Source organism: Fukomys damarensis, unplaced genomic scaffold, assembly GCF_012274545.1.
Source record: "Fukomys damarensis isolate Sample0158 unplaced genomic scaffold, DMR_v1.0_HiC HiC_scaffold_10, whole genome shotgun sequence".
NCBI lineage: Eukaryota > Metazoa > Chordata > Mammalia > Rodentia > Bathyergidae > Fukomys > Fukomys damarensis.
The window spans coordinates 20,887,445-20,899,144 of NW_022900922.1; the positions used below are offsets into that span (position 1 = coordinate 20,887,445).

Sequence of the window (11,700 nt, forward strand, 5' to 3'; positions counted from 1 at the left end):
CTGGATCTGGGAATCCCTATGGGGCTCGAGTTCCTTATATAACATAACATAGTATTTGTATCCAATCTACACACATCCTCCAGTATACTTTCAAGCATGTGCAACCTGTGGCCTGCCTTTTTTTTCACTCTTTTAAAAATATTATAGTAAAAAGTTTTTAAAAGAAAGCTTTGATATTTGTATAGTTAACTATATTTTTTTGTTTGTTTTTTGTTTTTTGTTTCTTGTTTTTGGTACCGGGGATTGAACTTGGGTCCTTGCGCTTGCATGGCAGGCTGAGCCGCTGAGCTAAATCCCCGGCCCTATTATATGTTTTACATACAGTTTGGGACAATTTTTTCCCACTCAAAAAAAAAAAAATGGTGGGCTAAAGAATGGACACACTTGGGCCAGGGATTTAGCTCAGAGTTTCCACTGCCTGCCTCACAAGTGCAAGGACCTGAGTTCAATCTCTAGCACACACACAAAAAAATGGACACACTTGCCATATCTAGATGAACTATAATAAAGTGTAATGTAACATAAATGCTATATAAGTAATTGTTAGATCATTTGGAATTAGTGGTGAGAAAAAAGGTCTGCACATGTTTGGTACAGACAAAATTTTCTAGTATTTTTGATCTGTAGCTGATTGAACCTGTAGCTTGGGAACCCACATCTCCTGAGATCCAACTATACAGGTACATATATAGTTGAGAATAGGGTGTATGGAGATCCCTCAAACAACTAGGATTAAAGTCCCATTTGACCCAGCTATCCCTCTGTTGGGTATCTTCCCAAAAGAATTAAAAGAATCATACCACAGAGATATATGCTCACCCATGTTTATAGCCACAGTTTGTAATAGCAAAAACTTTGAAACAGCCCAGTTGCCCATCAAACGGAAAATGGATAAAGATTTTTTTTTTTTGTAATATGGAGTACTACTCAGCCATTAGGAATGAGAAACTAGAGATATTTAGAGCTAAGTGAATGCACATTGAGATCATACTCTTAAATAAAATTAATAAGTCACACATGTGTAAATACCATCTCTGGTGTGAAAAACTGAAAGTGTAAATAAGGATGAAAATGTATAACTGATATTATGTAATAGGAAGACAGGTCTAAAAGAGTAGAGGAAATGGGAAGGGTAGGGGTAAGGTAAAAAGGGAAAAGAAAAAACATGTAAAAAGGAAAAACATGGAAACAACGTCTTTGTAATCAGGGAAGGGCGGAGGGGGTGAAGGGAGGGCTGGGGAATGAGGAAAAATAAGAACCAAGGTAAGTCATGTAAAGGTACAAGATCCCAATGATGAATGTAACTGTAATGTTACCTAAAAAGTACCAAAACACTTAATAAACAGCTATTAGAGTAAAAGACACACTGATAGGTATACTGGTCCCCCTTTGAACACTTATCCCAATATTCAGAAGCAGTTGTGGAAGATCTCTTCTGTGTTTGGAGTTGCACAGTTGTGACTGCTTTGATGTCTTGAATCAAGTCAAAACATTTACTTTTCATGGTCATTTTGACCTTGGGGAAGAGCCAGAATCTCGCTCTTGCCAGAACTGGTGAAAAAGGAGGGTGAGGACTCACCATAATGTCTTCACAAGCCTGTGTTTCTGTTGGGTAGCACTCTGCAGCAGTACCCACCATATTTATCACACCTCAGAAAGACACTCCTGACAGAGGACTATCAAACTGTTTCAGAAAGTGGCAAGAAGGATGGGATATATGTATTTGAAGTAAGGAGGAGAATTTTGAGGGGGACTAATACCAATGTGTCTTTTACTGTAATAAAAATTTTAAAATGCAACCAACCATTCGCCATATTTTCTGATCCCTCCTAGCTGTAGAAAACAATATGAATTCTGGAAAGGGCAGAATAATCTACTGCTCTAATCCAAACTGTGGTTTGCTGAATCCATCTCCCTCACTAATTTACAGGAGCTAATTATTAAATATCCAGCAATTTATTGGGTGGTTGGAACCTTGAATTTGGCCACAATGGGAATATTTACCCCATGGAAATGGGCAAATGCTACAAGCCAGGTTCTACCCCAGCCCAGAAAGCCATGTTACCAACACATCATTGAAGTCAAATATCATTAAAGCAGCATTGTAATGAATACACTCACTTTTCCAATAACTCTTATGAGATGGGGTCTCTGTACTCACTGACTCTTAGACTTTAAAACTTATTTGAGTGACTTCAACTCTAGTTTTTATTTTTTTCTTTCTTCCTTAAAGCCTATTCAGAGACTATAACTGAACACTAAATTCTAGGAAGACCATGTTTGAATATTAAAAGGCAAAGAGGACAAGATCTGATTTAAACCCAGATGAGACAAACCTGGGTTTGAATCCATTTACCTCCTTCACCAGATGTGTGATTTGGGAAATGTTCACTTCTTTATACTTTTGGTCTCTTTATTAGGCTTAATGATACCTAACTGATTGAATACTTATGGGAATAATAATAATATCTTCCATATAGGCTTACTACAGGAATCAAAAGAGTATGCAAAGCACTTAGGATTCTGGCCACAGAAAGTCCCATGAATGGTAACAATAGGAGGTGATGGTTGGTTGTGATAATCATTTCATAGTGTATATGAAAACATCATGCTGTACAACTGAAATATAAACACTTTTTATTTGTCAATCATACCTCAATTATTTAGGACAGGAAAAAAGAGGAATTCCTGTGTATATGTTATTCCATTTATGATTGGGGAAAATTAAGACGACTGGACTGTGATGTCACTTAGTAAATGTCCAATGTTTTTATTGTTTTTGCAGTTCTGTTATTATACAGAATTGGTATAACAGAATTGTCCACCTCCAGGTGTTGATTTCAAATAATTTTTCCGGCAGGAGCTTGGAGGCTTATGTCTCTTGGCTTTAGAGAGCTTCTGTGGTCACATTTAATGGCATTTTGGGGAGTGGACAACATGTTTTCTTATAACCTAAGCACATCCTCTATAGCCTTTGAATCATTCCTAGGAAACTTATAATACCTCTTAAAATATAAATTCTGTGTGAATAGTTGATATACTGTATTGTTTATGGAATAATGACCAAAAAAGTCTGTATGTGCTCAATACAGAAGCAATTTTCCCCTCAAATATCTTTGGTCTATGGTTGCCTGATTTGAAATGCAGAATGGAAATCTGACTGAATATGTTTTTAAATTGGTTTCTCTAAAATCATGCTGAAATTATATCCATCGAATAGTTACCTTGTTGAATTGTGTGGTTCTCTTAGATTACAGGATTTATACAAAAATAACAATAGCTCTTTAAATCTCTATTACGCAGAAGAGTCAGGAACCACATTTCCATTCTCCAGAATCTTGTACATGGTGTTTTTGTTTGCTTTCTTGTTTTTTGCCTGTAATCTCTTAACAGTGTCTTTGCTTAATGTCAGTACAAATAATGTTAATCTGTCCTTATGAACAATTGAATTTAAAAAATGGAGGAGGAATAAGAAGATAAAGAGGAAAATAATCATGGCTAACAGCCACTGGGATCTCTATGTATGTGAGGATTCATGCTAAGTAGTTTACATGCACCAATTCCTGTCACATGTGTAACAGTCTAAAAGGCACACAGTATTCCCAACCCTATTTGACATAATAGGCAGTTGAATAGCAGAGAGGTAAATTATCTTGCCCAAAATTACACAGAATATCAGTGGCATAGGCAGAACCCAAAAGGCCTCTTGACCTGAAAACTTCATGCTGAACCATTTAAATACTTTGGATTGGAGGGTTAAAATAAAGGGACATAGGAAGTAAGTTGGCATAATTATATAATATTGCAACATGTAAACCAGCTGCAGAGAAAAGCAACACCCCTGATTTACAGTTTGCCAATTTTTGTGATAATAAATACTCCTGCTATGGTTGATTTCATGCTGCCAGGGGTTTAACACTGAATACAATTTCTGACTATTAAAGAATATTAATATCATGAGCTGGCTCCAGTGCACCAGGGCCTATAAATATGTACTAGGAGAGAGCCTGACTGGGATTTAGGAAACTTGGGTCCAGGGCTCAGTAGCCACTTAGAAAATGCTATAGTGAAACTCAACCTTTTTTGAGTTTCAATTCCTCCCACAGCTGTAAAAGTTGAGAGAATCAGTTCCTTTCACTTGCCCACCTCCAGGAGCCTCCAGAAGGGTCTATGTCATTTGAATTAATCAGTTTGGAAAGTACAGTGCTTTTAAAAATGTGAGCAGGGGAATCTGATGGTCCCTCACAGGGTCACTTTAAGAAGTCATATTCAATAAATGTAGTCTTCTATTACCCTTCCTACCCCCTTATCTTGTCTAGGTTCTTCTTGAACTTGCTTCCTTACTAGGCAATCTTTGGACAGAGAAAACCAAACTCACTTTGCAATTTCATCTTGAAAATATTTTGCTTTTCTAAGGTGAAGGCTCTTAAGCAACATTTAATTTAATTAGTTTCCTTGTAAATCTGTTTATTGAATTGAAGATGCACAGAAAAACATTCTTGAGAAGTGATCCACTGACTTCACAAGACTGCCAAAGAGTTTGTGGGGTAAAAAATTAAAATGGAGAATTCAGAGCCTGGGAAGATAATTTTTCCCCAAATCCAAACTGAAAAGAGATTTCTAGCAATGGCATTGTGTTATCACAGCTGTGACAAATACCCAAGGCAAACAATTTAAAAGGAGAAAGTATCTATGTTGGCTCATAGTGTTAAAGGTATCAGTCCATGGTCACTTGGACTTGTCACGTTGGGCCTGTGACCAGGCAGGCAGCACACAGAGTGGAAGAACAGCTACCCCCATCATGACAGCCAGGAAGAAGAAAAAGAGAGGAAGTGGCCAAGGTCCCAATATCCCCTACAAGGCCACACCCCCAATGACCTTACTTCCTGCCACTAGTCCCCACCTCCTAAAGGTTTCACTACCTCCTAATACAGTAGTACCATCAGCTGTGGACAGTTCTTTAACAAAATAACTTCTGGGAGACATTTAAAATTTAACCTATTATAGGCATTGAAAGCCACATCCTCACTGGCTTCTCTTTCCAAAATGTAAAAGGAAAATAAAATGTTTGCCTTCTTCTTCTGAGCAAGTATCTCAAATTAACTGAAATGTATTAGCCATATAGGGTTTTTGTTTTGTTTTGTTTTTGGTACTGGGGATCGAACTCGGGACCTTGTCCTTGCAAGGCAGGCGGTGGCACCACTGAGCTAAATCCCCAGCCCAACCATATAGGGTTTTGATTGGCTTTTTTTCATAAAGAGTTTCGTCCATTTCTCCACAACCCTTTGTTTGCTTATTCTTTGCTATATGGTCTGTAAGTCAATATTTGCAGTTGAGAATTAGCATTCCTCAGTCCTTGGAAGCATGTGATTTCAGTACAACCTGCAATGAAAGAGAAGCTTCATGTTCTCATGTTGGAATCATGGATGCTTCAGAACTGTCTTCCATAAGTAATAGGAGGAGGGTGTTAGCATTCCCTCACTCCTGTAGTGAAGAAGACCTAGTAGCAGAGTGAAGGATACAGGACCATCACGATGAATGCATTGCCAAATGTAGTGGTACATGTGTTTAATTCCAGCACTCTAGCAGGCTGAGGCAGGAAGGTTGCAAGTTCTATCCCAGCCTGAGCCACTTAGCAAGACCTTGACTTAATCAATCAATGTCCTGGACTCAATCCCCAGTACTGTGGGGGGAAAACTGGTCATTGCTGTGTGAGGGAAGGTACAAGGTGCTGCTGAATGGTGTCACATGTCCCCACATCCAGAAGACACATGGGTGCATTATAGCTACAGATCTCCCCTGTTAAAATCATCCTTTTTAATGATTTGCACAGAATTTTAATAGTAAAGATAAAAGTACACAAATTTAAGGTCTCGTTTTCATTTCTCTATCCGTCTATTCTACTGTAACATAATTAGTGTGCTTGGATTTCCAAAAAAAAAAAAATCACATGTGCAAAAATAAAATGGTATACATGGCGATATTTAACCCGTGGTTCTCAATGTTGAATATGCGACAGAATTTATTTGAGAACTTTTTAAAAAATAACAATACTTGGTGAGCAAGGACCTGAAAAAAAAATCACAAAGCAAAGCTGGGATGCCCCCAAGGAGGGTGGGAGAGAGGTCAGAGTGTCTTCCACCCTCAGGACCCAGCTGGCCACCATCATGCATGGCACACACTGCTGTTGGGCTTCCTGGCCCCCCCTGGGAGCCAGCATCGCTGTGTAGGAAGCAACCTCCCTAACGGAATCCCTCAGGCTGCAGAAATGGTTTCCTAGCTGGAGAGTCCCTGCTTGGAATCCCACGGTGTGACAGCCACACCTTTTCCTGAAGCTTAGTTTGCGTCCACAATATAAATGCCTCCAAGGGGTTCTATCAGTTGGGACTTGTTCCCCACTAGGTTTTAAAAGGAGTCAGCAAGGCAGGTTCCTGGGACTACTGGAATCTATACATGAGGGCAGGAAAGAGCTCATGAGGAGAGTCTACATCTCATTCTCTCTAGGTACTGCTCCCCAGCACTTGGGCAGCTCATCCTCCAAGGGGCAGCCGTCCCTCCCGTAAATGTCACTTAATCCCCTCTAACTCTGTGATGACATGTGTGATGCTCTTTCATCTAGTTTTCACCTCTGTGCTATCTAGAAATTCCTTTTTTCAAGCAAGATTTATGTCGAGGACAAATGAAAAGCAAACAGAAAAATAAAATTCGTAAGAGACATGCAAAAAAAAAAAAAAGACTAAAAACCCTTTCAAAGGAGTGGCACACACAGGCCGACATGGTGACCCTCTGCACGCTCTTTATGCAATATGTGTATGTCATCCTGGCCCTGGCCATTACAGAAGCTAGTCCTGGGTCATTCCATAGAGTACTTAGCACATTCTGAGTACTCTGTGAACATCCAGACTATGAGGTTATCTTCAGAGGGTGTCTCTTTAGAGAAAGGTGCTATGCAAATACAAGTATTGTTATTCTTTTAGCACAAATTTATAATTGACTTTCTGTTAAACATTGCAGCAAGTTAAATTAATTCAGTATGATTACAGTCATTAAACAAATGCCTGGTAATAACTGCTTTCTTATTTTAGCAATTCCTCAAACCACTGGGGTAATACCATGTAAGGCTTCTGCTCCATTGTCAGATTAATTGGGATGCACAATTTGCCTTCCACGACAGCAAGCACACTGCTTTCTAGCAACAGACTGTGATTTAAGGCCACTGACGGACTCATTTACCTTCCAGCTTTTCCAATTGCTCTTGCCATTCTGCTAGGTGCGATTTACTAGATCATTACAGCACACCAGTAGCTTAAGGCAATTTCTGTTTTTTAAGTGTGCTTTTAAAAACAAAACACGGGCAAGAATTATCCCACAATTATTTTGGTGACCCTGAAACAAACCCAAACAATAGGGGCAGCAGTGGTTCTAAGCTGTTTCTGCCCTGGAACAGTCACCCCAAGAATGACCTGCTGGTTTAGCAAGCGGGACAGAAATAGTTAAATCCTGAAGGCTGCAGGGCAAAGCTCCCTGAAAGCAAAGCAATGTGAGAAGCTCCTGCCAGGTGTGCCACCAAGCAAGGGTCCCTTCCTGCAGCCACCCTACCATTCAAGGTCATCTGCCTGGTGCTCTGTTAGACCCTAGCCAGTTCTGAGGAGGACATTGAACGATAGCACGCTTTCAGTCAGCTGACTGCTGTGTCATAGCTGCTGCTTTCTGCATTGCTGCAAATGCCAGCCCCAGCTCCTGCTGCTCTCTAGTCGCAATGCAGCAAAGCTGAGGCATACAACTAGGCACAAAGCGACAGAGTTCTAAAGTTTTCTTTTTTTGCTACTACTTAGCATTTCTCACTCTTGGAGTATTTACCTTTGTTTAGCCAGGAGCCAAGATGCAGTCTGATTGTACACGATGGCTTCTAGCGTGCATATTCAGCTGAGCAGGTACTGCTTGGAGCCTGGTCACCAAACTGCTTCTGATGGGGCACGGCTGGTCACCCACACGCACGCGTGTGCACAGTTTGGGGCTTTTTACGCCACGCTGCTCTACCTGCAGGAGTAAAGGCTAGGACAAAGGAGAGGATGCTTGCCATGGTTTGTCTGGCTGGGGCCTGGGCGACTCACCGCATTGACGCTGTGGGATTCCCCAGCTCCCACTTAAGGCTGGTCACGGGGGCTGGCGCAGATCCCCACTCCTCAGTTAGAACACGGTTTAAAGGAGAAACCAGACTCACTGACCTAAATCAATCCCAGTCCTTTCTGGATGCGGGACAGCTGTCGACTAGCAGTGACACAACCAGCCATGGAGTGGAGAATCCTTGCGACTGCAGTCTGGGTGCAGGTGGAGCCTGGGAGAATGACAGTCTAATTTTGGTCATCTGATGGCTGCTTCTTATTTTCCTAAATAATCGTGCTCGCTAAGTACACAGTGGTCTGGATTAGTCTTCATTCCAAGCAGTCTTCATCAACTCTGGCTGGAAATCAGGGTGCCAGGCAGCCTGCGTTAACACTGGCTTCCTCCTGCGTGATGCTATGCAGCTAGGATGGGTCACCCTGACAACAAAGGAGGACGCAGAAAGCATCACTTTATCTTCTCTTGTGATGTTAGCGGAACATAGCTCTTCGCAGTGATGCCCTCCTGTATATGTGTGTGTGTGTGTGTGTGTGTGTGTGTGTGTGTGTGTGTGTGTGTATTTTTTCATCTAATTGCCCTCCTGTATATGTGTGTGTGTGTGTGTGTGTGTGTGTGTGTGTGTGCATGTGTGTGTATTTTAATTCATCTAATCGAAGAACCTCACAGATATCATCATGGATGTGGTTTTTAATGATTTGGAAAGAAAGACAGCCTGTGGAGACAGCGATTTGAGACAGCACATTTAGGTTATTGCCAATTTGAAATACTCCGTTTGCAAAGCTGAGCCCTAAGGGGCAAACTCGGTAACTGAGAAAGAGATTGTAGATAAAGAAATAAAAATGACAAGCGTAATGGAGGCTCTGCGAAGGGACTGTCAGAGCATCAGTTCATGGATGGCAATTTCGCCAGGCTGAGACTGAATAATTCATAGATCGAAAGCACCCTGCTTTCACCTTTCCATTTAAACCGGCATGATCTGAATCTCTAATAAATTTTCAAGATAAAGTAAAATGCCAATTTGAATCTGAAGAGCTTTTCAAAGCAGATGCTGTATTCCTGAATCTTTCCGTATCTTCCACAATTATCCTATGAGGGAGAATTGCACTTCATCACGAAGCACCATTACCAGGGAAAATTACTGTGATTACAATAGCAACAATAGGACAGCATCAAATGATCTCCAATTTACCTAATTTGCTAAGACTGACTGTGGTTTTAACGCCCATTGTATGTCACCATGACCGGCATCCAGGGATCTGTCTCGAGCTGGAAAAAAAGTAGGGTAGTATGTGTACCTTACCTCCAAAAACCTAGCAAAGAACAACCTTTTAGATTAGAATATCTCTGTAATTTGATTTACGTGTTTTGTTTTCTTTCTAATACCTCTACCCCAAATGCCTGCTTGAGGAAATGGTGAGCCTGTTATGCATTTATAAGTTTATTCTTTGCTACAGGAGAGGACTGACTTGTTAATTTATACACCCTCTTTATTTTAATATATACAAGCATGTGTTTACCAGAAGGGAGAAAAGATTCTGTCCTGGGAGGATACTTTTAAAATGCAGACAAATTCAAATGTGCATGTTTGCTTCTTCTTGTGCTCATAGGTTAGGAACCCTTTCGGGGAGCTGGGGTGCTGTGTTAAAAACCTTTCAGACTGAACAGCAGCTCAGGTGGCAGAGCCGATAATAACCTGGCGCAGCCCAGACTGCAAGCGTGTGTGTGGGAGACTTCGGTTGTTCGTGTCTGCTCACTGTGGAGAAGAAGTCTGTGCTTCAGAGAACTTTTTATCTGACAGGCTGCTCCGCTCATATTGAGGTAACTGTGCCATCTTGAGAGGGTGGCATGGATCATAAGTTCTCCCCGGAGAACAGACTGTAACCATTTCACAGGCACGGTCACTTCCGGAATTTGCATTGCATGAAGATGGTGGCAGGTTGCTTTAGTTGGTGTTTCTTTTAAGTTTGATTCTTTCAGGTGGGGCTCAGCGGTGTGGCGACCACTTGGGAAGAAGGTGGCCTCAAAATATTCCTCTCTGATACCCTGGGGTTTCTGTCTGAGACTTTTCGCTCTGATATATCCTTTAAGTCACTGTCATTTTACCCCTTGTTGTATCCCATTCCCCCATGAGCACCTTGTGGCGAGGAGGTAAGTCAAGCTCCTGATCGTTTGTATAACTGAATATGTTCTTCATTGTCTGGTTTCAGTGGAGACGTGCTTATATGTGCTTACCCTTTTTGCTTTTTGTTGTTATTCTCACTACCCTAGGGTTAACTCTCAACTTTTTATTTCTGTATTTTTCTAAGTGCAAATGAAAACGTGGTATTTTAAAAAGTGTTTTAAATACAGCTTTCGTTCTCTTTATCTAACTAAGTGCATTCAAGGCTTTGTGCTTTTCAGTGGAAAAAGAGAAACAGTTTTGCTTCAAGAGTAATTTGTTTAAAAATTATGAGCAATGCAGCAGATATAAATTATGTTACATATTGTTCTTTAGCTAGCTTACATTTCTAATACCAAACTCATTATTCTTGTCTGGTAAGAAAGAAGCTGTTAGTGACAAAGGACTTTTCAAAAGCTTACATTGCCTCAGTGCCAGGGTGTTGTTTTTCTTCTTATTAAAACACAGTTTTAATATTCAGCAAAAGATTTAAAAATTTCTGGCATCTTAAAGTTGCTTAATAGTCAAGGTTTGTTCAGTAATCACTGTTAGAGCAGGTTGGTTTGTGTGTCTGATTTTTAAGAAATATAGGTATCCTAAAATTATCTGAAAATAATTGGAAATCAGACATTTGCCATTTGTGAGGGAGACTCATTAGAAATTAATTTATTCAATTGATAAAAATAGCGAACCATTTTATGATTCAAGTACTTATACTTTCTAGTCTTTGAAAATGAGTTTGTTTTGTTTCTTTAAGATGCAAAAAACAGAATATTTGTCTTTTCTTACAAAATATGAATAAGAATGTACTGTCATGCATTAGTGCTTACTGATATTGAAATTCACTTGTTTTGCCATGAAAAGATAAGATTTATTCTGCAGTTATTAACTTAAAAATCTTGAACCCCACCATTACCTTGAAATTAAACTTTCTTTTTTAACTTTAAGTGACTGAATGTAAATGAACATAATATTTTAAAATAAGTTCACATTTCAAAATAAGTTTACTGGACGTTTAATCCACTATTGACAAGTTCTACTATTCATGGGTATATCTTACAGTGCTGTAGGCAGTTTGGAAGTGAAGACTCACAGTGAAGACACATTAGTAGTGGTTGATTTAGGTGTAATTTCAGAAAGTGATGTCTAACACTATGTTTTAGGCCTTTTTTGTTAGCATGAAAAAGGTAAAAAGAATTATCTCCTTCCTTTTTCCTAACTTCTAATCACTCCAGAGCATGACCTGCATTTACAAGGAGTGATTTAAAATCTAAATACCCAGAAACATACTCATAGAATCCACAGAAATGCTTCGTGCTTTGAGATAGAATGTGTACATTTTGTCACTTAATAATTGAGGTAATTCCTGGACACTGATGTATACTAACATCCATCTTGGAACAACAATGACAAAAAAA

The 11,700-nt window shown here is 39.9% G+C and overlaps 1 long non-coding RNA gene across 1 annotated transcript; it reads right to left on the bottom strand.

Annotated features, from left to right (window-relative positions):
• Positions 1 to 4,548: 4,548 nt before the first annotated feature.
• LOC104861478 lies at positions 4,549 to 8,507 on the bottom strand. Its single transcript, XR_780062.2, has 3 exons — positions 8,229 to 8,507; positions 7,861 to 8,055; positions 4,549 to 5,382 (listed from the first exon to the last, which is right to left on the bottom strand). It is a non-coding gene; the product is annotated as an uncharacterized LOC104861478 (long non-coding RNA).
• Between the last annotated feature and the right edge of the window lie 3,193 nt (positions 8,508 to 11,700).